Here is a 27,507-nt window from a genome sequence, read left to right on the forward strand (position 1 = left end):
TCCCCCACTTAAAATGATGACAGAGGTCAGTAATTTGCACCAGAGGTACACTTCAACTGTGAGAGACAGAATGTGAAAAAAAAATCCATGAATTCACATGGTAGGATTTGTAAAGAATTTATACGTAAATTAGGGTGGAAAATAAGTATTTGGTCACCTCAAACAAGGAAAATCTCTGGCTCTCACAGACCTGTAACGTCTTCTGTAAGAAGCTTTTCTGTCCCCCACTCGTTACTTGTATGAATGGCACCTGTTTGAACTCATCATCTGTATAAAAGACACCTGTCCACAGCCTCAAACAGTCAGACTCCAAACTCCGCCATGGCCAAGACCAAACAGCTTTCGAAGGACACCAGGAAAAGTATTGTAGACCTGCACCAGACTGGGAAGAGTGAATCTACAATAGGCAAGCAGCTTGGTGTGAAAAAATCAACTGTGGGAGCAATCATCAGAAAATGGAAGACATACAAGACCACTGATAATCTCCCTTGATCTGGGGCTCCACGCAAGATCTCAACCCGTGGGGTCAAGATGATCATGAGAACGGTGAGCAAAGATCCCAGAACTACACGGGGGGACCTGGTGAATGACCTGCAGAGAGCTGGGACCAAAGTAACAAAAGTCACCATCAGTAACACACTACAACGGCAGGGAATCAAATCCCGCAGTGCCAGACGTGTTCCGCTGCTGAAGCCAGTGCATGTCCAGGCCCGTCTGAAGTTTGCCAGAGAGCACATGGATGATACAGCAGAGGATTGGGAGAATGTCATGTGGTTAGATGAAACCAAAGTAGAACTTTTTGGTATAAACTCAACTCGTTGTGTTTGGAGGAAGAAGAATACTGAGTTGCATCCCAAGAACACCATACCTACTGTGAAGCATGGGGGTGGAAACATGCTATGGGGCTGTTTTTCTGCCAAGGGGACAGGACGACTGATCCGTGTTAAGGACAGAATGAATGGGGCCATGTATCGTGAGATTTTGAGCCAAAACCTCCTTCCATCAGTGAGAACTTTGAAGATGAAACGAGGCTGGGTCTTCCAACATGACAATGATCCAAAACACACCGCCCGGGCAACAAAGGAGTGGCTCCGTAAGAAGCATTTGAAAGTCCTGGAGTGGCCTAGCCAGTCTCCAGACCTCAACCCCATAGAAAATCTGTGGCGGGAGTTGAAAGTCCGTGTTGCTCGGCGACAGCCCCAAAACATCACTGCTCTCGAGAAGATCTACATGGAGGAATGGGCCAAAATACCAGCTACTGTGTGTGCAAACCTGGTAAAGACCTATAGTAAACGTTTGACCTCTGTTATTGCCAACAAAGGTTATGTTACAAAGTATTGAGTTGTATTTTTGTTATTGACCAAATACTTATTTTCCACCCTGATTTACGAATAAATTCTTTACAAATCCTACCATGTGGATTCATGGGTTGTTTTTTTTCACATTCTGTCTCTCACAGTTGAAGTGTACCTCTGGTGCAAATTACTGACCTCTGTCATCATTTTAGGTGGGGGAACTTGCACAATCGGTGGCTGACTAAATACTTTTTTGCCCCACTGTATGTGGAGGGACAGTAACTGTGTGTGTATATGTAAGCTTTTAAACACTGCAGAGAGTACAATTAACAGTATTGTAGAAATTCATTTCACTGAAACAATAACGTGGCGCACATGTGACGTCAAAAAAGGCGCACACCTTTGATGCTGCGTTTTTCTCGTCCACACAAATGCAAAAACTGAGTTTTCAAAAATTATCCACCCTGACCGGAGTATTTAAAAAATCTCAGTTTTCAGTGACCGGGGACAAGAGAATAAATACGAGGGCTGAACTAAACCTAAGAACTAGAAATCACAAACCCAGAAGAACCAGAGAGCTAGAAATGCAAAACAGAAACCAAAACACTAGCAATCATAAACCAAGATGAAACCAAAGACCAATAATAATGATACAAAAATCAAAACACCGTGACAATTTTGTTAGGCTGTTGTACATCATGTGTAATTTTTAGTCAAGAAAGATAAAAAAATAGTCAGCAGCCTTTAGTTTCAGTTTACTTTATTTCATTTAAATTCAGATGATGTATGTTTAGATTACAGAAATGTATTTGCATCATTAAAAACACATCAAAATAACTTTGGAGAGATCAAGTGACTGATTTAAATGAAGTCACATGAAGCACTTTGAGTGACACACTCAAGAGTAGGTTGCCTGGTAAATGTGTTAGAGGGCTATGTGTACCATAATAAAATGATTGACACAGGTGCAGAGCAGCTATTTGGTCAAACAGGAGAACAATCAATAGCAACTCTTTGTTTTGCTCAACAAACTGTATCCCAGAGTGGCCCTGCAAAATTTGGTATAATATTTGACATGCTAATACTGTTTCAAGTGATCATCATTTCCCACTAGGAGCACATAAGTAGGTAAACAAATATGAATTATGTGTATACTATAAACATTTTGGAGAGCACTCAGGAGGCTCCAGTGACAGTTTATGCATGTGTATGCTGACCGCTCAGCTACTCAGTGTCGTTGGATTTCGTACTGACTTGTCAAAGCTGACTCTGTTGGGACATTTTATAATGATTGACAAACCATAGCTCTGTGCTGTCCTTTGAATAGGGAAACACACAACATTCCTCATTTATGTGCTATTCTTCATCCATATCAATCTACAAAGTGATATTTTCCTGGCATGCATATTCTAATAGAATACCAAACTAATTTAATGCTGGCACAATTTTAAATGGGTGAAGCTAAACTGACTGCCAGTCCTTTTATGTATTTATCAAACCTAACACAACAGTTTAGTATTGAAAGAGCTTTAATGGGTTTTACAAATTCAGCAGAAATTTGCATGTGAAAGCCATTTACATCACAAGTTTGTGATACTATAGAGAATATTTGAATAGTAAAATTACACAAACAAAATGTAAAAAAAAATTCACTTTTGTCTGCCTTCATAAATTTAAACTATACTGCAAAAGACAATTGCCAAACAAACTAAACTAGCCACACGTATTGCATCTAGTTGAGATACTGTGCAAATGAACGAGCACAGCATACATGTATCATGCTTAACTTTTCTGACCCAAATAAATACACCAGACCACTCAGACTATTTGGCATTAAATCATTGAATCTCTGTTTCTTTTTTTCTTGTTTAGAAACATCAAGACCAGGTCATCATCTCATGATGTTGATTTAATTTTTTTCACTGTGTGTTTTTTGAAGATGACTTTTCTGCAAAAACACAATGCGTTACATGACAAGCTTGGATGTGGAAAATTCTGGAATGTTTTTAATATTTTTGTTGTTGCATGGCCTTTTATATATAAATAATAAACAAATCTATATGCAACTGATTAATTTATTTTAATAAGGAAGTTAATGACAAATACATGTAAATTATAACATTACTAATAATTAGTAAATATAATCAATTGTCGTTGACAAAAAACTGCACTAAAGTTTACTGAATTTACAAGCAATGGTTAACAGAATGCATGCAAGACATTGAAAGGTAGTATCTTCTAGTTTTTGAAATGGTGCCTGTTTAAAAAGCGGGTAAAATAAAACTTAACCCTCATTTTTCCTGTGACCTAGTGGATGAAGTTATTAAAAGTTCAGCACTCAAAAAACATAATTTTAGCCGTCCAGCATGTGTAAGGCTGAAATGGAATGTCAGTATTTTAGCAGTGGACTGCAGAGAGTCCAGCTGCTAGCGGGCTGAACGCCCCATCTGGTGGATCGCTTCAAACCCTGGCCTGGCCTCTGTGTGGATATCAGAGTGATGAAAGCTGAAGTAGACTTAGTCATCTAGAACTAATGGACAGGTGGGGAGCATTGGGAGTTGCAGATCCCCTCCTTCCTGAAAAAAACGCTGCTCATCACATCAGCTCAGACACTGCACACACACACGCACGCACGCACGCACGCACACACACACACACACGCACGCACACACCAATTTATATTAGGCCAAGAGAAAAAGAAGTAGGAATAAGAGGTGGGCCAGTAATCAGAGAACACTTCAGCTGCTTAATCAGCATCGCTTGTCTGATGAGGAAGAACACTTCTGGTTTTGTGGATAGAAGCCTTCATTAATCATCCTCAAAAGAAACACCACTCCATAACAACTTGAGTTAAGGGGCTGTTTTTTTCTGCTGCAGTCTGTGCAGAGCAAAGACATTCCAAAAAATTCTGGAAGAAGGGAGAGCACATGAAAAAAGATTTCATACTCTTTTCTAATCAGTCCAGTCAGCTTTGGTCAGCTTCTATGGCAAAGGCTTTTATGTTTCAAGTGAAAACCAGAGATCCACTTATGCTGGTTTGATTGTTTTGTTCACATTCTCTTGCCGTATTTCTAAAGACAACCCTTTAAATTACAATTGTGCCAGTAAAAAATGCACTACTTTTTTACCCTCAGCCTTTTTTAAAAACAAAACAAACACAAAAAACACTTACAACATGCACTTTGACTTATTTGTACGTATCACATCATCAAGGGTGAAATCTGTGAATGTAATTTATTTTGTTTTGTTTTTTGTCCTGTGAATGAGTTTCTACAAGAAATTATATCTTCTGTGATAGTGGCCTTCGGAGAATAAACACATTCAGAAGAATGTGGGTGGTTGAAATTTGAGATTTCATCTGTGACCCTGCAGCCTGAGAAACATTATCTTTCCAGACCATTCACGCATCGAGAGATGCAGTCATCTAATTCAACCAGGAACCAGGATCTAATTAATAACACAGTGTTTTTAATTAAAACCTACACAGGAGTAAAACATTCTCACTGACTGTGATTTGCAAAGGACCATGCAAGCCCAACTGAAATAGACCCCAACAATAAGATTGAGTGTCTTTGAATATGAATGAATAATAACCTTTTATATTTTTTCCTCCGGAAATGTGTATAAATTCATTCCTGCCCAACATCATGGACTTTCTCAGTTGTCAGTCTGACATTTTATGTTTTTGCTAAGTACGGTAGTATGGTAGCTGTTTCAGACAAACTTTTTCAATATCTCCAAACTCACCTGCTGTTTTGGCTGAAGATTTCAATGATTAATAAATTCACTCAGAGCTGCAACACTTGTGTGGCTTCACAGAAAAAGCAATCAGATCAGCACTTCACAATGGGAAGAGGCTTCTCCAGGAAATTACATTGTCTACTGAATAGTGTAGAGAGGCATGGCCTCAAATCTGCAGCCACAGGCATATGATGCAGATTGTTATTTACATATTATGAATCTGTTTACATGTGAATTTGTTCAGTTTTATCTATTTTATCTCACTGTGTCATCTTTCATTCTTTGAAAAAGAATGTTCAATAAGAATTGCTAAACCTCAATCACACATCCAGATAAACAACAGACAACTCAATCATTAGGATCTCTTCAGAGCTGATGTCTTTAGCTATCTTACTTTGGGTGATGATGGCGCGGCTGTTCTTGGGGCACAAAAGATGCAGTTTTGTTCTTCTTGGCCACTCAATTATACGCAATGTGTTTTTTGGACATTATAATTCGGAGAGTAGTGAGGAAGGGATATTTATAGCTTATAATTTTAAAGACAAAGGGTTGAAGATTATTTTTACTCTCAGATTTAACTGGTGATTTTGGCACCTTTTTATGTTGCAGGTTAATTAGCCAGACTAAATATTGTAAAAATTATTATTATAGCCTATGAGACATAAAATATACTGATGATTTGTTTGGTACTCTCTACAATCAAAGCAAACGGAGATCATGGTTCTGAGTAAGAAAAGGATAAGGCAGGAAAGGGTAGGAAACACCACAGATGTCTTAAATGTTACTGTGCAGAGGTGGTGAAAGTACACTTAAGTTAAAATACAGATATTGATAAAAAAAAAAACTTAATTAAAAGAAAAAAACAGGCTATGAAATATAGTCAAAGTAAAAAGTAGTTCTTTGGAGGACACTTCTAACAGCTAGTTTCATACAAAAAAAAAACTGAAACTCACGTGATTAAAAAATGTTGTCTGAATTCAAATTTTATTGGGTTTTTTTAGCGTTGAACTTCTATTATATAGAATTCAATTTTAAATGTTATTGATACAGAGCCAAATCACAAGAACATTGATATTGTAAGGTAGACCCTACAATAACACATACGTATTTAAAAAAAAGTTCTATTTTATCTAGCCTACATTACTGATTGGCAACATAAATACCACACCACAAGGAATGTGTGGACTTATTTAGATACATTTTTTTAAGAGTATAACCAGGAGGTCAAATAGGACTTGTCAGGTGAGGGGATATGGAATAGTTTTTTCTGTAGTGTGATAAAAAAAAAATCATCTGAGCAAATAGTTTCAGTTCATGGGCGCAGTATATTCACCAACCCAGAAGCCACATTCACAAAGAAGCCATCAGACACAAGAGTGTCTGCTTTGGCTGCGCTGCTAGTTTGAAGTGTGCATTGGGACCTAGCAATTACTGTATATCTTTGGCCAAAATGGAGATATTTAAACCTGTCAACAAAAAGCTGCTCAGTCTGCAGAAAACACATGAAACATACTGTCAAAGTGAAGCCACTGATAAGTCAGTACATCCAGTGCACAGCAGAAATATCACATGTAGTTAAATTGGAAAACTGTTGGAAAAAGTCTGCACATCCTCAAGACAGCAAGTCACTGATGTGTAACCAAGATCAACTCTGTCATAGAGACTTTTGATTTATTCATTAAAAAATAAAAAAAATATATATTAAAAAAAGGGAAAATATTTTAAAACAAACTCTGTATAAGCACCGTTTCTATGTAGCAGAAATAGATTATTATAAAATATGAATCAACTAATAGATTGTGGTGTGATTTGGCTATAAATATATATAGGGAATTTGAAGTAAATTTTCAGATCAGACAAATGAGCTGCTTACCATTGGCACATTGTGTTATAAAAAGACAGCCTGCACATCTGCTCCTGTCCACTCCACAGACTGTCTATTCATAGAACCTGTAACATGTAGACCAACTATTACAGTGGAACCTGAACCCACAGTGAGTGAAGCACTGCAGCCAGATGTGTATGGAGGACCACAAGAGCCACACGCATCGAAATAAAAAATTCTGTGCTTAAATAATGAATTGTAGAACAAAATGTGTATTTGTAAATTCATTTTTGAATTCCAATTTAATAAACTGATTTTTAAAATGCTTTTTAAGTCTTCATTTCAAAAACCTTTTTCGAATTGCACTTTAATAAACTGCATTTCAAAATCCATTTCCCTTTCCTGTTCGCTCACGGATTAACATGTGGATTAGCAGTTGTATTAACAACTTCATTTTAAAAATCCTGCTGCTATCCGGTCGTTCAGTGATGACGCGGCGAATCCTACTTCCGGGTCTAAAGTAGTCTGCGTTTAATATGGCTTTTGTGTTGTTAACATGTTTAATGTTATGTATTTTCTTCTATTTGATCTCAAAAAGCTCCTAAAACAGTCAGTGATCACTGTTGACCTCTCTCGGCTTTTATTACCGCTAATCATTTATTTAAGCTCAGTTTTTAAAACCTTAGGATGTAACAGCGAACACCATGAGACCGGACAGTGTGCGCACCGCGGATGACGTCAGTGCGCACACTGTGTCTGAGGAGGATGTGCGGAAGTGCTTCAGGAAGGTGAACGCACGCAAAGCTACTGGTCCGGACGGGATTCCCGGCCGCGTCCTCAGGTCATGCGCGGCTCAGCTGGCTGGAGTGTTCACGCACATCTTCAACCTTTCCCTCTCTCTGTCTGTAGTCCCAGCCTGTTTCAAAATGGCCACCATCGTCCCTGTACCCAAATCCTCCACCATCTCCTCATTGAACGACTGGCGACCTGTAGCCCTGACCCCCATCGTAAGCAAATGCTTCGAGAAGCTGGTCAGGGACTTCATCTGCTCTGCACTACCCGACTCACTGGACCCTCTACAGTTTGCATACCGCCACAACAGGTCCACTGATGATGCCATAGCCCTGACACTACACACTGCCCTGTCACACTTGGAGAAGAGAGACACGTATGTGAGGATGCTGTTTGTAGATTACAGCTCAGCATTCAATACCATCGTTCCCTCGAAGCTGGACAGGAAACTGCAGGATCTAGGACTGAGCAGCTCCCTCTGCAGTTGGATCCTTAGCTTCCTGTCTGACAGACGCCAGGTGGTCAGACTGGGCAGCATCACCTCATCCCCCATCACACTGAACACTGGTGCTCCACAGGGGTGTGTACTGAGCCCTCTCCTGTACTCACTCTACACCTACGACTGCACAGCCACTAACAGCTCCAACATCATTGTGAAGTTTGCGGACGACACTACAGTGGTGGGTCTTATCACCAACGGTGATGAGACGGCTTACAGGGAGGAGGTCAGCGCCCTGACCCACTGGTGTCAAGACAACCATCTCACCCTCAACGTCGCAAAGACAAAGGAGTTGATAGTGGACTTCCGGAGGTGCAGAGAAGTACACACCCCCATCACCATCACCATCATGTGGAGAGAGTGAGCAGCTTCCGGTTCCTTGGAGTACATCTGGCTGAGGATCTTACGTGGTCAGTACACACAAACAAAACAGTGAAGAAGGCGCAGCAGCGCCTCTTCTTTCTCAGGAGACTGAAAAGATTCGGCATGAGCCCCCACATTCTCAGGACCTTCTATCACTGTGCCATTGAGAGCATCCTCACTGGATGCATCACCACCTGGTATGGCAACAGCACCGCCTACAACTGCAAAGCTCTCCAGCGAGTAGTGCGGTGCTCTGAACGGATAATTGGAGGTGAGCTTCCCTCCCTCCAAGACATCTACAGGAAGCGCTGCCTGAGGAAAGCGGGGAGGATCATCAAGGACTCCAGTCACCCCAGCCATAAACTGTTCAGACTGCTTCCATCAGGAAGGAGGTTCTGCAGCATCCGGTCCCGTACCAGCAGACTGAGAGACAGCTTTTTCCATCAGGCCATCAGACTGCTGAACACGTCATAGACACCTCAGCTTCACTACTGGAACTTCAACATTATGCACTCCACACTGTATATAAATGCCACTTGTTTTGCACATATTCAACTCTGTATATTTAATATATTTTATTATTATTATTATTATTATTTATTTATTTATTTATTTTTACTATTTAATTTGTAAAAATGTGTATACACACACACACACACACACACACACACACGTAGGAAAATATTTAGTATACACATCCAGAAATGCATACACTATTATATATTGTACATATATTTATTAGTTTCAGGTTGGCCATTCTTGTATTTTGCTCGTTTGTGTTGTTGTGTTTGCACATCTCTGTTGCTTGTGGGGCTCGCACACAAGAATTTCACTCGCATGTGCTGTGCCAGTGTGCCTGCACATGTGATGTGACAATAAAAGTGATTTGATTTGATTTGACTACAGCCCAGCCCATGCAGCAGTATATGAATGACTAACCTCGTATTGTGGATGGATTATCTCAGTTGTTCTCCTGGCTGAAGTTTGGTCCTTTTACAGCATCCTGCCATGCGATTACATTTGTTCCTGACCACCGAGAACACTCATGTTAACTTTTATCGAGTGGAAAAAAAGTTAGCTTGTTTATATTATGCTAACATAGCTGTGTCGCTAGCGGTCACATAGCACATCATTATATACCAGCTAGCCCAACTTCAGTAACCCTACAAACGTCACTGCTGTTTAGTTTTCTGTCTTCATTTATGCTGGAAGAGATAGCAGAGCTGTACGTTTTAATTTGTTTCCAAAACCCCGCAGTCAGGACATGCTATATTGTATTTAGATAGAAGCTAGCGAGCTAACTCCCTGCTAACTTCTAACTCCGTTAAATGTCATAAATTCCGTTTTCATGGATGCCTGGATGTTAAACTCAATTGTTACACCTGGTAGAGCAGAACGCTGATCATTTTATTAAAGATGAAAGACTTTAGACAGTTTTTCAACTCTCAGTAATGATCGTTTGACATATGGACCTGCAGCGGAGTTTAGACCCAGACACGGCTAGTGACGTCAGACTGAACAACCGGATTCAAATTAGCCACACCGTGGGATGTAAGGAGCTCTCTGATTGGTTGGTCAGACACAGCCTGGATTTTTCTAGCTCATAGCTTCGCCCTCCTAAGAAGCGTGTGCTTGTACAAAGGCTGTTCAGCCTCGGGATTTACACTCGGCTCGACGTGGATATGTGAAGAATGAAGGGACCCTGCAGCGAAACGGAGAGCCCAACCTCTGACTGAGTGCCTGTTTATGCAGTCTGACCACCTGTGAAGGTAACGTGCTAACATGGCTAACGCTAGCATCACCGCACGTAGCCCCGTTATTTTAAGCTCATTTTAGCTTATGAAAATTTTACGTCGCAGCTGTAAGAGCTAGCTATGTGTTTTGTAAGCTGCTGTGCTCTTCACAAACAAAGCTGGAAGCAGCTCAGACTGTTAGTACCAGCACTGAGCCCTGTTACATTTATACAGTGTTAGAGCAACGGCTGCAGCCTACAGCCTTTAAACTAGCGATTAAAATTCTGACAGTAAACTCGTCAGTCCAGACGTTACCACATTACTTTGTGATACTTAAGAGTTAAAACAACTGAGACAGGGTAATTAAAATAACAGCTGTCAGTTCTCACATTTAATATATCAAGACTGGAGATCACACTACTGATTTCAGTTCATTTAATATGTGAGTGCACAGATTCATTCTCAACTGGACATAAATGATGATCAAAGGTTGTATATATGATGAATTCATCAAATCCCAGCCTCTAACACAGTGCGCTGAATCTTAGCTTTGAATGTCCAGTATATTCTAATTAGCGCAATGTAAACATTCACTGAACCTACAGTATCTACACCTGTGTGGCAAATGTGTGGTAAAGATACAGATAATGAAATTTAATTATTAATACAATATAAATTATGAAAAACAAAAGCTGAAATTGATTCAGTTTAGTACTTTTCTCTGTATGCTCTGTGATTATAAAGGCCTTAAATTCTGTGATATATATTGTAAATGATTTTCACAGAGGTCTTAAAGTAGTTTAATCACTGCTGATAGTCTGGTTGTTTATATTTTCACGTTTTTGTGTCTGTAGGGCTGTTTGATGACGGTTTGGACTCCTCTGGGAGATGGGAGCACCTGGACTTCATGCAGGAGAGACTGCCTCAGTGATGATGGACTCTGCAGCCTCTGAATGATTATGAATTATTTTTAAGAAGAGTAAAGTTATTCACATAAAGTTTTTATTCTTCTGTATTTATTCTTTTGTATCATGTGCCATAGTCATACTGAACTATACAGACCTGGTGAATTGGAGAAAAAAAAAATCATATATGAATAAATCATTCAGCTTCAGCAGTATTTCTATTCATCTTATGAATTCCAATCTAATGTCAATTCACTGTTTGAGTTCAGTTTTGGTCTTAAACTCCAGAGAATACCACCTGGTTCTAGCGTTAGCTATGTTAGCACGTTACCTTCACAGGTGGTCAGACTGCATAAACAGGCACTCAGTCAGAGGTTGGGCTCTCCGTTTCGCTGCAGGGTCCCTTCATTCTTCACATATCCATGTCGAGCCGAGTGTAAATCCCGAGGCTGAACAGCCTTTGTACAAGCACACGCTTCTTAGGAGGGCGAAGCTATTAGCTAGAAAAATCAAGGCTGTGTCTGACCAACCAATCAGAGAGCTCCTTACATCCCACGGTGTCGCTAATTTGAATAGCAGCAGGATTTTTAAAATGAAGTTGTTAATCCAACTGCTAATCCTACTGCTAATGCACATGTTAATCCCTGAGCGAACAGGAAAGGGAAATGGATTTTGAAATGCAGTTAAAGTGCAATTCGAAAAAGGTTTTTGAAATGCAGTTTATTAAAGTGCAATTTGAAAAAGGTTTTTGAAATGAAGTTTATTAACCCTTTAAAGCCGGTCCATTTTGCGTAACTATTTTTAAATCCCGGTAGCACTTCAACCACGTAAGCTAGAGTCTTATGCCATCAGCTTGTCCTAGGTCCCAGTTCCCTTCCACATATAGCTTTGCAAAAATTGCATAAAAAGCACTTGCAGCAGCAAAATCATAATATTCCAGAAACACGCTTTGCCGATCTGATCAGCCGTTTGTAACACTTCCTACGTCCATTAGCGAGAACTATCGCATGTCCGCCATGACCTGCCCGAAACCGGAAGTGATGTCATTTTGCGGAAATGTATTTTTTTACCATTAGGGCCTTACGAGCCTATACTGGTGTTTTTAAAAGTTATTTTTGACTTTATGACTTTGTGTCATTTCTGGGATGCTTAGGACTCATATTGCACTGCTGGAAATAGTTTATTTTGATGCATATGCTGTTTTTTTGCAAATTTGCATTATAATATTTATTTTCGTTTTTCCTGCAGTATGTGAAAATTGGTGTATTTCAAAAATAAAACTATGAAGACACTCAAAATAAATTTCTTGTGGTGGGAAACTAGTTTGTGCAACTTTTTTGTATTTATAGTTTTGAAGGATAAGCCTCTTAAATTTCTCTAACTAGAAATATATGTTAAAAAAACAAAAACGATTTTAAATTTTTTTGTAGTTCATTGCACTTTTTTGCAATTTATGTAATTACTATGCACTTAATGCATACATATTATTAAGATTTGGGCTATAATGGTTGTATTGTTGTATATCAACTTGAAATGCTCCCAAAAATGGCACTACAGCATGTAAAAATATAATATAAGCTCTGGCGGACTTGGTTCTATGGTAGGTCTTAAAGGGTTGAAGTGCAATTCGAAAATGTTTTTTGAAATGAAGACTTAAAAAGCATTTTAAAAATCAGTTTATTAAATTGGAATTCAAAAATGAATTTACAAATGCACATTTTATTCTACAATTCATTATTCATTTATTTATTTGTGGTCCTCCATAGATGTGTACTGCTGCGTTTCACTGAGTGTCCATCTGGCAACAGCACAAGCATGTTTTATATTTGTTCACATTTTATAAAGTTTACTCAGTTGACTAAGAAACAATTTTTCTGTTTTCTTCTCAGTGCTGTTAATCATAAATATTATGTAATATTATACAACAGACTAATACTGAATAAATCTTTAAAACTACAAGATTCTAAGGCAAGTTCTGAAGACTGCACTGCACTGCAGTAATCCGGTGACAGTGTCAGTATTGCCACTGCTACACAGCAAACAATGACTGTTGATAATTATTTCAGTAAACATTTTCCAATTGTAAATGAGTAAGGTTTAAAACAACACTTATGTTACGGCCATGGTGTAACTCTGTTTAACGCAGGAACCTGCACTGTCTAAAATATCTAATCACACTGGGACGCTGTCTTCCTTTGGGCTCCGCCTCTAAACAGACAAACGTCAGTTGCGATGAGCCAGCAGTACTGGCAACCTGCCAGAGTGTCATGACTTTATTGTGCAAGTGGCTGCTGCTGCTCATTTACAAACAAATCACAGTATCATCTGCAACACAATGAAAATGTATGCGTTTTTGTGTGCATTTTTTAATAATATTGCTTAAGAGGAACATGTATAATGTAAAAAGTATTAGTCCAAACAGAACCCTGTGGAAATACATTGCTAATTTTGTGTGTGACAGATACTATTCAAACCATCGCAGCACAACTCCAGTAATGCCATTGGTGCGTTCTGATCTCTGTAGTAAAATACTGTGGTCAACGTTATTGAAATGCACTAAAGTCTAACAGCACAACCAGAGAAATGAATCCACTGAAGATTGTTTGTAACCTTCATTCGTGTTGTTTCTGTGCAAAGATCCACTCTAAATCCTGACTGAAGCTCATGAAATGAGCAATTTCTTTGGAAATATGTTTGACAAGAAATGTTTCAAAAATTTTTGAATATTATAACAGATGATTTTGAGGCTAAATTATTAATATTTTAGATTTAAGCATTAATTAATGTTGAAAAGTCTTTGAATAGTCTTATAGGAATGGGGTCTAAAAGATATGTTGGTGGTTTATCGGAAGAAATGTAAAAGTTGACTCAAAAAGGAAGGAAGAGTAAGTAAATAGTAGCACTTGTAAAAGTTTAACTTGAAATAAGCCAGGAGGGAAGCTGTCGGTAGTTTCCTTTTTCTTTTTTTTCTAATGGTTAAAATTTTATCTGTGTAAAAATTAGCAAATTCATTGCTCAGTCTGATTCTTTGTCACCCTGGTCACAGTGCCAAAAAAGAACCTGGAGTTGTTCCTGTTTTCAGTGACGAATAGTAATATATCCGAGCTCTATGGAAGGCTTTTTTTATATAGTAACCACCTGCCTGAAAGCTGAAGTCTCTGTCAACCATTCTACTTTTAAAAACTCCGACTAGGAACTACAAGTACGCCAGCAGTCTGATCTTGGGGCGATATAGGAGTTAGTAACTCACACAAAAGTTACACTGTTTAGGATAACAACATGAAATTGGCATTAACAACTCTCCACCACACTCCCTAAGCCTTTCACACTGTTTTCAAAACAAGTTGAGAACACATATTGTTAATCTAATATTAATATATAAGACTAATTAAGAAGAAGTGTTTACAGAAAGTGTTAAATTGTTTTCAACAAAAATATATTTGGTTGATTGCTGAAAGTGTTTAATTACTGGCATTCAAGACATTCAGAGGCTGCAATGTGTACAGACGTTTTTAAAAATGTACCAAAAGTACTGCATATTAACTGTCATGAACTGATGGATATACGAGAACTGGACCCAAGAGCAGAGTCAATACACATGTTGAACAATTTACAAGGTTTATTTACATAATTTGTCAGAAAAATAAAGTACAGAATTTTCCATCATGGGACAAGAAAGTGATACAAAATCTAGAAACTGAAACAAGAACATGGCTAGAAACCAAACACGTAAACAGGGGACCTAGAGCCGAGAATGGTCGAGGGTGGAGAAATATTTGACAGGGGGAGCACATGGAGAGAGAAGGAATGGGGAGCTCTGTAACAGAGGAGAGAGAGGTTACTGGGCAGAAAGGCAAGAGAATGACCAGAGGTGAGTGTGTACTGCCATGGGGTGTGCTTACTTGCAGCTTGGATATGGTGAGTCCACACCATCTCTGGAGGTGGAGGACACCCCAGTGGGGGAGGAGGCAGCAGGAGAATCTGGTAGAAAGTGAGAACATAAAGCAGCTTTAGATATGGGATGAAGGAACAGAACAAGGAAGCCAAGTTACCACCAGGGGCAGCCACCAGGGGTAGCAGAACGAACTGGTGGTGAGAAGCAAGCTTGTTATCAAGTGATACCCACCCCACTCTCAGGACTACTTTTTAGTTAGCAGATGTATTATGATGGATATCACAGACATTTAGATTCATCCTATCACTAGTAGGGATCATGAACTAGTATCTATCTCTCTGACACAGAAAAGAGTTACACCATGAATTACAAACTGGAGAGTGGATAAATCATTAGTTAAAGAACAAGACTGCATTAATTATTTCAAAAGCCGTAGGGCAATATAATTAGAAGATAATAAACTTCTAGGAATATCAACATGTGTTCCTTGGAAATCAAAAAAAGGGAGCAAAGATGGGCAAAATACCTTACTGTTAGCAAAGAAAATAAAAAAAAAAACCACATGTGAGAACAAAAAAATTAACTTCATTAGAAACTGCCCATACTGCCTCGTGACAAGAACATAAGCTGGAATGAAATGAAACAGCCGATAAAAAGTCATTGTGTGGAAATCTTTGAACTGGCAATAAAGCCAGAAAATATCTTGCTAACCAGTTAAAGCCAAGATATGACTGGAAAAATTACTCATGATATACTGTATAAAATAAATAAATAAATAAATCTTCTAAAAAAAATTTGAAGCTTTATACTCATCACAGATATACCAATTGTGGAATCTAATAAAGAATTTCTTAACAGTATAAATCTACCTAAACTAAATTATGAACAGATTGTGGCTTTGAATTCACTTCTTTCAATATCTGAATTCCACTAAGTCCTACAGTATCTTCCAAATCAGAATGTCCATGTTGTTTTCCAGTAAGAATTTTGGCCTATCACCCACTTTCTATCACACATCTCCACACACATCTCCAAAAGTAAATTTCTACCAACATTAGCCTGTTTCTTAAATCAGGCAAATACGCTACCGCTCCTTTTGACTCATAAAAGTAGACCTTAAAACAATTTGCAAAGTCCTTGCCAGAAGACTAAAAGACCTTGCCAGAAAACAGTCACTCCATTTATAATACATTTTGGCCATACAGGATTCATCAAAGGCTGAGAGTCACCCAATAATACATGCAGATAGACAGATATGTGTAATAGACTAGTGTTTCATTAAGAAATTCAAAACCATAGTTGTCTCTTTAGATACAGAGAAAACATTTGACCAAGTTAATTGAAAATTTCTATTAGCTGATTAAAACACTAAACAAGTCTTTAAATGCACATGTTAGGACAAACAATATTACTTCCCATAGCTTCCTTCAGGCTCGCTTTTTGTCATTTTCGCTGAGGCCCTAGTAGCAGCAATCTGACAAAATATAAATATTAAAGGGATTTAAACTAAAAGAATACAGGTAATACCCCTAAATGCTGATCATGTATTAATTTACCTACCTCTCTTCTGAGGATGATCACACTTATAGATAAGTTCTCATCTTATTAGAATATCAATCCATACCATCAAATGTAGTAAATCAACACTTTTGCCGAAACTTCATTTAATTCCAAGAATTTATATCAAAATATGCACTGTTGCAAAAAACATCTTAAAAAAACGGTAATATTCCAGCAGCTGGGGCGCTAAAATACTACCGTAAAATAAGAGAAATAACTTCCTCATAAAAATACGGTTATTTCCAGTAATGACAATACAGTTTGTTGCGCTAATTTTACATGGGATCTTGCCTTTTCAAGTGATTTTAAACATTAAATTAGGAACATGTTAATGTGATTAAACAATGAAATTATCTATAAATAGGGGAAAAAAAATCTTAAAAAAGCAGTAATATTCCGGCGGCTGGGGCGCCAAAATACTACCGTGAAATAACAGAAAATAACTTTCTCATGAAAATACAGTTATTTTCAGTAATGAAAATAGAGTTTGCTGCGCTAATTTTACATGGGATTCTTCCTTTTCCAAGTGCTTTCAGACATTAAATTAGGAACATTTTAACGTGATCAAACAATGAAATTACCTATAAACAAGGTCAATTAATGTGGCAATATGAATCATAATAGGTAAATGTATAGAAATATACAGTCAACAGTTGGTTTAAACAATAATGGATTGCATGCCCTGGGACAGACTGACAGAGGGAAGGCTGCCATATCGCACCATCGGCCCCTCTGGCCATCACCAGTAGGCGGTAGGTGAAGAGTCTTGACCACCGACACAATACCGAGAGTGTCCAAGCCTGGGCTCCAACCGGCAACCTTCTGATCACAAGGCGAACTGCCAACTCTTGAGCCACAATCGCCCTAAATAGCGATGATAATAATACTTATGTGATGTAACACAAGCTTATAGGAATCATGTTATATACTTTTCCATAGCATTACATTTGAATTCAACAGTTCGATCTTTCAAATAACGGACAGATATTTGTGAAATCATCAATCAATCATTCAATCAATCAAAGCTTTATTCGCCACATGCAGGTTGCCCTGAAGTGAAATAGTACCCCCCCCCCCGACCTTACAGACACAACTCAGACATTACATGGGGATACAAGTCGGAGATCGGTAGCGTTACAGAAAAACACTGAAATATACACCACAATGGGAAAGTACAAGAGGAAAAAGGAGACCTCTACTCATGCTGTGCTTCCATGGTAGGACAGCATGAGAACAGGAAACAAAAAAAAAACTCCTCTGCACAAAAAGCACATAAATGTCCACAGCACAACTTTGTGAAAGACATGACAAGCCACAGGATTGGGTGGGGGTTGAGGAGTAATACGAAGCGAACACAGCAGCCGCCCTGCACAGCGCTACCATTCCAGCGCAGCACACAGACCCGCCACAAACAAGCATTGAAGGCGTTTGGAAAGGGAGGGGGATGAGTGTGTGCTTATCAGTGTAAATGTATGTGTGTGCGTTACCAGAGTTCAGCTGAGACAGTGTCCTCCGCCCTATCAGGCTAAGTAAACAGTCTGCCAGCCAACCCAGGTGGCCTTGCATGGAATGGGAAGAATAGTCAACACACAGTCGTTATCTGGGAGTTTTTGTTCGACTCCAGCCTTGGGCCCGCAGCTGGCGCCTAGGTATCCGCATGTTGATGTTGTTGATTTTTCTTTTATGCGAGCAGCTCAGGAGAATTTCAAAGCTGTACTTTAACACTCCGACACTGGTCTCTCAATCTCCCGTTGGAGAACCGCGAGCCTCCCCATGATGGTATCAAACTTCCGTTCTGTGGTGTTGTCATTCTTTTGATTCTGAGACCCCACAACTGCAGTGAGCCATTCTGCGATGTGATCCAACTTTCGCTCAAGGGTCTCATTTTGAGCAGGCCTCTCCTTGATGTATCCCAATATACGCTCAATGGTGTTATTTTGAGTCTTCACGGCAGCTGTAAGTGTCTCCAAGGTGTTAACAATGCTGCTTTCGTTGTGAGAAGTCGCGCCTCGTCCCATCGTTTCAATTCCAGCGGGCCTTGGGGGGGGTTTGAACAGCCGGTTCCGCTCTCTTAATTCTCCGATAAGCCAGGGCCGAGCCAGCTCCGATCAGCAAGAACCCTGTTATCATGGTTCCGAATAGGTAGATATCTTCAGCGTCCTCGATCGACAGTCCCGCCAGGCACATGATCCTCCATTTCTGCCACTCGTCCATCGTGTATCCGGCAGGGAAAGTCCCTCCAGGGCACTCGGGCTCTCCCGAGCCCAGATTTCTCGTTGAGAAAAGGGTGTCAATAGCATTCAGAGACCAGTTGATCAAATCCATAATTCTCTTTTAGGTTTTAGAGAACGACAGTGAGAGACTGTTCCAGGGAAAGTAATACACACGAGACAGGACAAGGACACAAGAGGCTAAGCAGGGAAGATAAGGGAAAGGAGGAGAGGAGAAAAGTGCGACCGCCTTCACCGAGAGCCAAAGGAGATGGCTCTCGGTGATACATTTGTGAATGTATTTTAACAATCTAAATATGCATATGTACAGACAGATACATTTAATAATCATGACAATTATGTTTTATTACATTACAGTAATTTAACATTAATTTACATTTGAAATGTGAAATCACAGTCTTTTTACGTAACTTTAATGATATTCTAGAAGAACAGAACAAAACTGTAAAATGCACAGTAAAATACTTTTATATTAGAATTTTTTCCTACAGTGCTGGCATACCCACGACCTTGTGGTTGTTAGTTCACATTCATTGGCCAATGCTTAGCGTCATGTTATTATGTGTCCAAACATCCAATGGCATGTAAATGGTAAATGGCCTGCATTTGTATAGCGCTTTTCTAGTCCCTAAGGACCCCAAAGCGCTTCACACTTCACACCCATTCACACACACATTCACACACTGGCGATGGCAAGCTACATTGTAACCACAGCTGCCCTGGGGCGCACTGTCAGAGGCGAGGCTGCCGGACATTGGCGCCACCGGGCCCTCTGACCACCACCAGTAGGCAAACATTGGGTTAGTATCTTGCCCAAGGATATTTGGCATGCAGCCAGGAAGCAGCCTGGGATCAAACCACCGACCTTCTGATTAGTGGCTGACCTGCTCTGCCACCTGAGCTACAGCCACCCCATGTCACATTGTTTTCATGGCCACACCCTCACCCCAGGTGCAGAGGCCTATTTCTGTAAGATACTTTGACATTACTAGTGTGGAATGACCAACAGTGATTTCTTGACTATCAGCAACTGATGTCCACCATATAGAAAAACTTGTATTCCAATCAACTGAATTTTGAAATGCCTACTTGGGTAACATAATTTTAAATCGCTGTTCCCCTAAATTGTTTTAAAATATTTATAAGTCATTGTTAAACTTTAATGAATTCCCATCCAACTACAAAATGGGAGCGAGATCTTGTTATCAACCCATATCAAGTCTTCTGACACCATCCTTCCATCCATCTTCATCCGCTTTATCCGAGGCCGGGTCACGGGGGCAGCAGCCTAAGCAAATATGCTTATAGACCCTCTAAATCACAAAAAGCCCCATCTAACAACTTATGGAGCACCAAAGTCTCCATGGATATACAATTCAGGAGAAAGAATGTTCCAAATAGGCCTTACACACGCAAACATATGCACCTACCTACTGCACAGGCAATTCGACTGATAACTATATGTATGATATATCGTCTTGTACGCCTGTTCAGATGCGAAGACTTTGTTTAGTAGTTGTATTTCAGCCACATCCAAACCATGAATTTTAGATTAGATTTGGGAAGTTGTGGAAAGCCGGGGTCTCCTTAGTCTTTCCCTTTCTACTTCTGGTTCAATTCAATTTTATTTATACAGAGCCAAATCACAATAATGGTCACCTCAAGGTGCTTTATATTGTAAGGTAGACCATACAATATACACAGAAAAACCCAACAATCATATGACCCTCTATGACCAAGCACTTTGGTACGGAGCCCCGCAAGGGACATGGGAGAAAAAAAAAATTAAGATGAACTTTTGCGAGACCTCGCAAATAATTTGGCCGCATCCTCTGGAGACCGCCAGCTCGAAGCCGACCGGGAGGTCGAGGCACGATGTGCTGGGAGTGTGGTGTTAGTCCCGGCTGTAGTCCCGTTAGCTTCGGAATGGTGGGTAACAGACGTCTCCGAAAATGTCGGAGCACTTTTGCAAATATGTGATGTCTTGATAAACCGAGCAGATATTTGAAGTTTACACAGCTACATGCACGCCTAAAAAATCTTAAAAGTTTATTTTGTGACCCAGAAAGACTAATATTAAAACAAAATAGCTGCCGCCATTGTTAGAAATGAATTGCTGGGCTGCGCTATGAATTCTGGGATAGGTTGGGGAAGGATACACTGACTCGGCCTTCAAATGTGGCCTGCGAAGGATGCAGTCTATTTTGCGAGATCTTGCAAAACTTTTACGAGATCTCGCAAAAGTTCATCTTAATTTTTTTTTCCTCCCATGTCCCTTGCGGGGCTCCATACTTTGCCGACAGTGGGAAGGAAAAATTCCCTTTTAACAGGAAGAAACCTCCAGCAGAACCGGGCTCAAGGAGGGACCGATTGGGTGAGAGAAGGAAGACAGAATGACAGACATGCTGTGGAAGACAGCCAGAGATTAATAACCAGCATGATTCCATGCAGAGAGGTCTATTAACACATAGTGAGTAAGAAAGGTGACTGAAGAAGAAATACTCAATGCATCATGGGAATCCCCCAGCAGCCTTCACCTATTGCAGCTTAACTAAGGGAGGATTCAGGGTCACCTGATCCAGCCCTAACTATATGATTGAGCAAAAAGCAAAGTTTTAAGCCTAATCTTAAAAGTAGAGATAGTATCTGTCCCTCATTATGGGGTGGCTATAATGAGGTGATCAAAGAGGATTGAACCACCAACTTTCTGATAAGTAGGTGACCTGTTCTACCACATGAGCTACCGCCACCCCTCATTAGCTCAGGTGGTAGAACACCTCACCTACTTGTCAGAACGTTGTGATTCAATTCCCTGCTCCAGTCTGCATGCCAAACATCACTGGGCTAGATGCTAGGCCAAAGGTGCACTCAGGTGCACTGGAGTATTAATGTGTGTGAATATTACATTGAAAGCACTTACAATGAAATAGTAAGTAAAAAAGCGCTTGTGTGAAGGAGGCAAGTAAAGTGCCTCAAGTGCTCAGAGAGAGAAGAAAAGCGCTTTATAAGAGCCATTCCATTTTCCACTATGAAGTACATTTACAACGTAGACACTTATACTCACACAATTAGCACAAAATACAGCATTCTCTTTTTCAACTTGTGCTCTGTCCTTATTATTCCTTCCTCCTTATTCTTAGCTTTTCTTTTTTTTTTGCGCCTCCTTTTCTGTTTTTCCTTCTGCCTGCGAGCTCTGGCATTGCTGTATTTGTAGTTTAGTGGTTTGAATCATGTTGTATCTATCTAATAGACTCCAATTTTTTCATGTACCGTAATTGTCGGGCTATAAGCCGCTACTTTTTGCACAAGCTTTGAACCCTGCGGCTTTTAGTCAGGTGCGGCTTTTCTATGGATTGTCCATGATTTTTGATAAGACAATTTGTTTTGTTTGTTCCGCTGTTGTACGGCACTACGTTGCCTGGCGGAAGGGCATGTGATCAGAAACACAGTATCGGGGTTCAAGAGTGGTATGTTGGTCACATGTTCATCCGCCAGGCAACATAGTGCCGTAAAAGTAGCGCAAAAAACAAACTTCAAAGTAGCGCTACGCGTTCAGCGGGAGGCGTGGATGACGAGCGGCAATAAATAAAAAGCAAGTTATGCTCAACTCCACCGGTGGAATCTGACAGCGTGGAAAAGTGTGAAGACATCCATGATCACCAATGGATTTCGAAGGGCTGGACTGCTGCATGATGGAGAGGAGGACACCGCCTTCAGAGGGGGATGATCTGATATCCTCGTGTTGGTGTTGTTCCCAGACCATCATGAAAATGTTGTTCCAGGTTCAACATTGCAAGTGACCAATCACATTGTTGTGACGTTATTCTTTTGCGCGCCAAGCCATTCGTGCATTTATGAAATTCCATTGTTGCAAGGACAATATCAATTCTGCTTACTGTTTATGAAAGGGTTATGGTTAGGGTCAAGGTCCGTTGATCGGCGGACAGAGGCGGTTTCACGCAGCTTAGGTACAGTTTTTTGTTTTACGCCGGTTTTTCCCGAAGTCGCAAAAGTATGACGTCACAACATTCTGATTGGTCACTTGCAATGTTGATCCTGGAACAACATTTAGTATGATGATCTGGGAACAACACCAACACAAGGATATCAGATCAACCTTCAGAGGGTGTTCGACTCTGACACTGACAACGAGGATTTGTTTGGTTTTGAAAGTGACAACGAAGGAAAGAAGCTGAGAGCGGATGACGAAGCCACCCTGAGCCTGTTCGTTTCTGACACTGGAGAAGAGGACTTTGGTGGTTTTCGTGCGCAGGAAGAAGAGAAAGATGGTGGTGAATGACTGACTTTTCTTCTTGTTAAAGCCGTGTCACTGCACCTGAGCCTAAAAGGTAGTCCGAATCTATTTTTCTGGTGTGCTGTAGGTTATTGTTATATTCTACATTTGTTACTCATTTATGAAGCACAGTACATGTATACTTGTAATTACCGATACTTGTACATATACCTAAGAAGTTATGCAAATATGTACCCATAACTTGTTTTTCAAAATATTAATAAAAGGGGTGTGTCTCCAAACAGCCATCTCTTTCCTGACAATTCCCTTTGTGCATATTCTCTTACATATGATAAGTCAACATTGAAACACCTGCGGCTTTTAGTCAGGTGCGGCTAATGTATGTACATTTTCCCCTGATTTTAGCTTGTGCAGCTAATATTCAGGTGCGCTTTGTAGTCCGGGAAATACGGTAAATGGGGAGTCTTCTTCACACACACACACACAGGTTCAGTGATATGGACAATTATTTTTACATTACACATGCTTTCCTTTGGCAGTGTCATTCAAAGGCATAGAATACATTTTCATTGCTATTCAAAAGTTACCTAGTTCTGTCTATCCATGAAGCCAGATAACACACTCCAATAAGTTAAACTTCAGGATTGTTGTGAAAACATAAAGACCTGGATAACCTCTTCGCACTGCGCAAAGTAACGTAGAAGGGATGTCTTTTAGAAGTCATTTTTGGACATACAGTTTTGGGCCACTGAATGGGTTGTTTTGTAACACCAGGCGACGTCTTTTTGTCTAAGTCTACTGAACTTCTACTGTTGAGTTTGTAGAATCTCAGTGTATGGGCTATTTATAATCCAGATGTGGTCGTTGTTGACGTCTTTCCAAACTTGGACTCATTTTAGACATATTTTTTATAATTGTGGCGGAGGTGTGGGAGGGGTGGTGGAGCATGCTCGAGGGCCAGTGCCAGGGTGGCCGGCACACCAGCTGCAGCTCATCAAGCGATCACGCTCTTCCTTTTTACAGTGCCTCCAGTTCCAGGAGGAAGGAGTGTGATCTAGTGTGGTGTAGTGTGGTGTGGAGACAGCTAGGAAGCTGTCTGGAATAAACAACAACAACAATAAAAGTTATTCACAAGCACGCTGACTGCTTCTACATGTATAGGCCCTGTAGTCCCATGCTTCCAGAGGGCAGAGTGCACGTTCTGTACAGAAACAGTTATGCGTGAAGGAATACAGAGCGATCACGGACATCTCCAAAATGGCGTCACTCGGTGGCTTTTGAGCTGAAATGTCCTCAGTTCCTCACAGGCAGTTTCAAAAATGTGTGCATCAGCAAAGACTGTCAAACTGATTGTACAAGTGTTTATATATGAACTGGAATAACTTCTCGTACTTTCCATCACAACTTCTCATAGTGCAGTTACCGATCACAACCATATTTACTTCCTCTTACAAAGCTCTTCACAATAAAACAGGATATCAACCTCACCAAGATAAAAATGAACCATACAAAATGCAAATGCTCTTTTAAATTCATTAAACACATTGTACTCCTTTTAAAGGGAGTGATTCTTGTTAAATATAGAAATCTAAACAAAAATTTGTGAATAATCAGGCCCCATCTGAAAGAAACTGATAGCACCTCTTTTGTGGAACCTGCTCCCAGACAGAAACCTTCGGCAGGTCCAGGCTAAGGGAGGGGGTGGCCAGCTGCCATGACGGGCAGACCTGAAGGCTTTCTTCTTCTTTTTATTGAGTTGTTTATATTTAAATCACTTGTTGCTGGTTTTTGGTTTGTTTTTTGCTGATCTAGGATCTGACATGATCTCTAAGGGGATGGGGTTTTGGGAGAATAATGGGAGGGAAGAAGATGCAAAGAAGTGTGTAAGACTGCAACTCTGCTTCCTGGTCCCAACTCTGGATAGTCACATTTTGTTTTTTGGGTCTTAAAGCCATTTCAGCCTCATCTTCACTCAAATATTGACATCATCTCCAAGATCCAATTGTGACACACTTTTTTCGATCTCTCTTTAACCTATAGTAACTTTTTGCAGTGCAAGGAAACTGACTGACACACCTCTGTTTATGCCATGGTGACATTTGCTCATGTGCTTTTGGCTCCATTCATCCTCTTCAGTGGTAAGTGATGTGCTATTTTGTTTGCAGTAGTACAAACTGCATTCACCCATACACACAGCACTTTATTCTATGCACTTTAAATACTTTTATCTCATCATTTATCTGTGTTGATCCGTCCATCAGAGTATGAATATGTGTGGAGGTTAGATAGAAAGCACTTAGGTGTGGGAAAAAAATGGCTTGAATGAGGCATGTTATATAGAGCGCTTTGAGTGCTCAAGTAGAGCAGAGAGGTGCTATAAGAATCACTCCATTTACGATTTACTTGTCAGGGGCAGTTTGGTAGTCATCTCATACAAGATGACAGTGGTCTCATTTTTAGGACGTGGGGGCACAATGGATGGTATAATGAGGACCAAAATGTTGTAAATCATACCTTATGGTCTTCACAATCACTAGCTGTCAACCCAACCGAACAGAAATGGAAGATTTAGCGAGACACTACTTTCCCCCACCATAATCACATCACCAAATGAGGGATTTCTTTTTTTTAAGAAAAAAACTATAATCTATCCTTTCAGTTCAGCGATAGTGAGAGTGTGGCCACCACATATGTGTTTATGGTCCTATATCAAAAAACATGTTCAACAAACTCTGAGCTTAATATAAATTCTCTGTTGAATAACTCTGAGACTAGAAACTTTGAGTTTCCCGCTCCAGATCTGAGTTATGTCATGTGGTGGGGTGTGCTTTGTATCTCACCTGCAGAGAAGAGATGGGGCAGTGGGTTCAGGGGCCAGTGCCAGGGGAGGCTGGCCGACACAACTGGCAGTCATCACTCTAATCAATCCTTCCCTATCTAAGCAGCATGCTGGGACCCAGAAGTGGTATGAAAAATTTGGAGACCAGAGCAGTGGCTGCAGCATAGAGGAAAGCGCACAACTCAAGCAAGCACAAAATGTGTGTGTGAAAAAACAAATTTGAAATGATTTTGCCAGTACAAGCTCAGGCATTATCACAGTTACTACAATTCAATCAACTCTCTGTATGTTCACTTGGAGTTAAGCACGTGCAAGAGTAGAGAATCATCTATGAAGCCCTGAGATTATGATTCACATTGGCAGCGGGAAAATGCAGAGCAGGGCCTCCATTTTAATCCAGTACACCAAGGAACATGAATAGGCATGTGTTAATGCTGACCCTAATATTTATCTTTAAAACCAAGAGGGAAGAAAAGAGTCATTTTAATCAGTTTGGGAATAAAGTCTGATATAAATTATTTATACTGTATATGTATTTATAATGTCCACTGACATGATTTAGGCCTCCCAACTTTAATTATCATTAGACGAAGCTGGAATCCTAATTTTACATTTGATTTTAAATATAATTATTCAGCTACCACCTGAGGGGGACACTACTTCCTGATAGTTTTCATAGTAGTAGTTCTTGATATTAGTCACTGTTATACATTTAGCTTAAAAGAACAACTGTAAATTTAAAGTTTTATCATAAAAGGCAAACATATTAAAATATCTCACTATAGATGAGACATTTTAAAAAAGGAATACAGATCACTAATGTGAAATAAGTCACATCATAAGCTGGGAAATGATCGGGCTGAAGTGGATATGTGCCTGATCCAGACTGAATTCGCAATCCTTTTAAATCAATCAAAATCGTGGTCCATTTTAGATTCGTCCTGCAAATAGACATTCATAACTGATCTGTTACCAAGTCTATTTCTTTAGGGGAATCAAGGGGTTGACCCACTGAGAATGATTTAAGTGATTTCCAGTGAAAAATATGCTGACTCGGAATTTCATACAGTGTACTTTTCAAGATGCTGTTTGACATTTAATGACTGAATCTCAATCTGTGAACAAACATTAACATGAAATGGTAAATTGACTGATATAGCACTTTTCTACTCTCCCAGAGCACTCAAAGCGCTTTATACAACATGCACGCAAGCACTTTCTTATGTGCTTTTTAACTAACATTCAGACTGCGGTGAATGCACCAGAGAGCAACTTGGGGTTAGTATGTTACCCAAGGATATTTGGCATGCAGACTGGGGTATCCAACCACCAACCTTCCAATCAGTAGATCACGTGCTGTACCTCTTGAGCTACGGCCACCCCAAAGTTGTCAGAATTGTATGTAAAATGTTTAAATACATTTTGCTCAGTGCTAAATTAATTTCAACATCATCTTCACTCAATTATTTACATCATCTCAAAGATCCAACTGTGACAGACATTTTGCCATACGTGTGGCTGCTTATAATAGGACAAATGATTGATCCCTCTTCTATCCATACCCACTTTGTGAA

Source organism: Rhamphochromis sp. 'chilingali' (assembly GCF_963969265.1).
Source record: "Rhamphochromis sp. 'chilingali' genome assembly, chromosome: 5".
NCBI lineage: Eukaryota > Metazoa > Chordata > Actinopteri > Cichliformes > Cichlidae > Rhamphochromis > Rhamphochromis sp. 'chilingali'.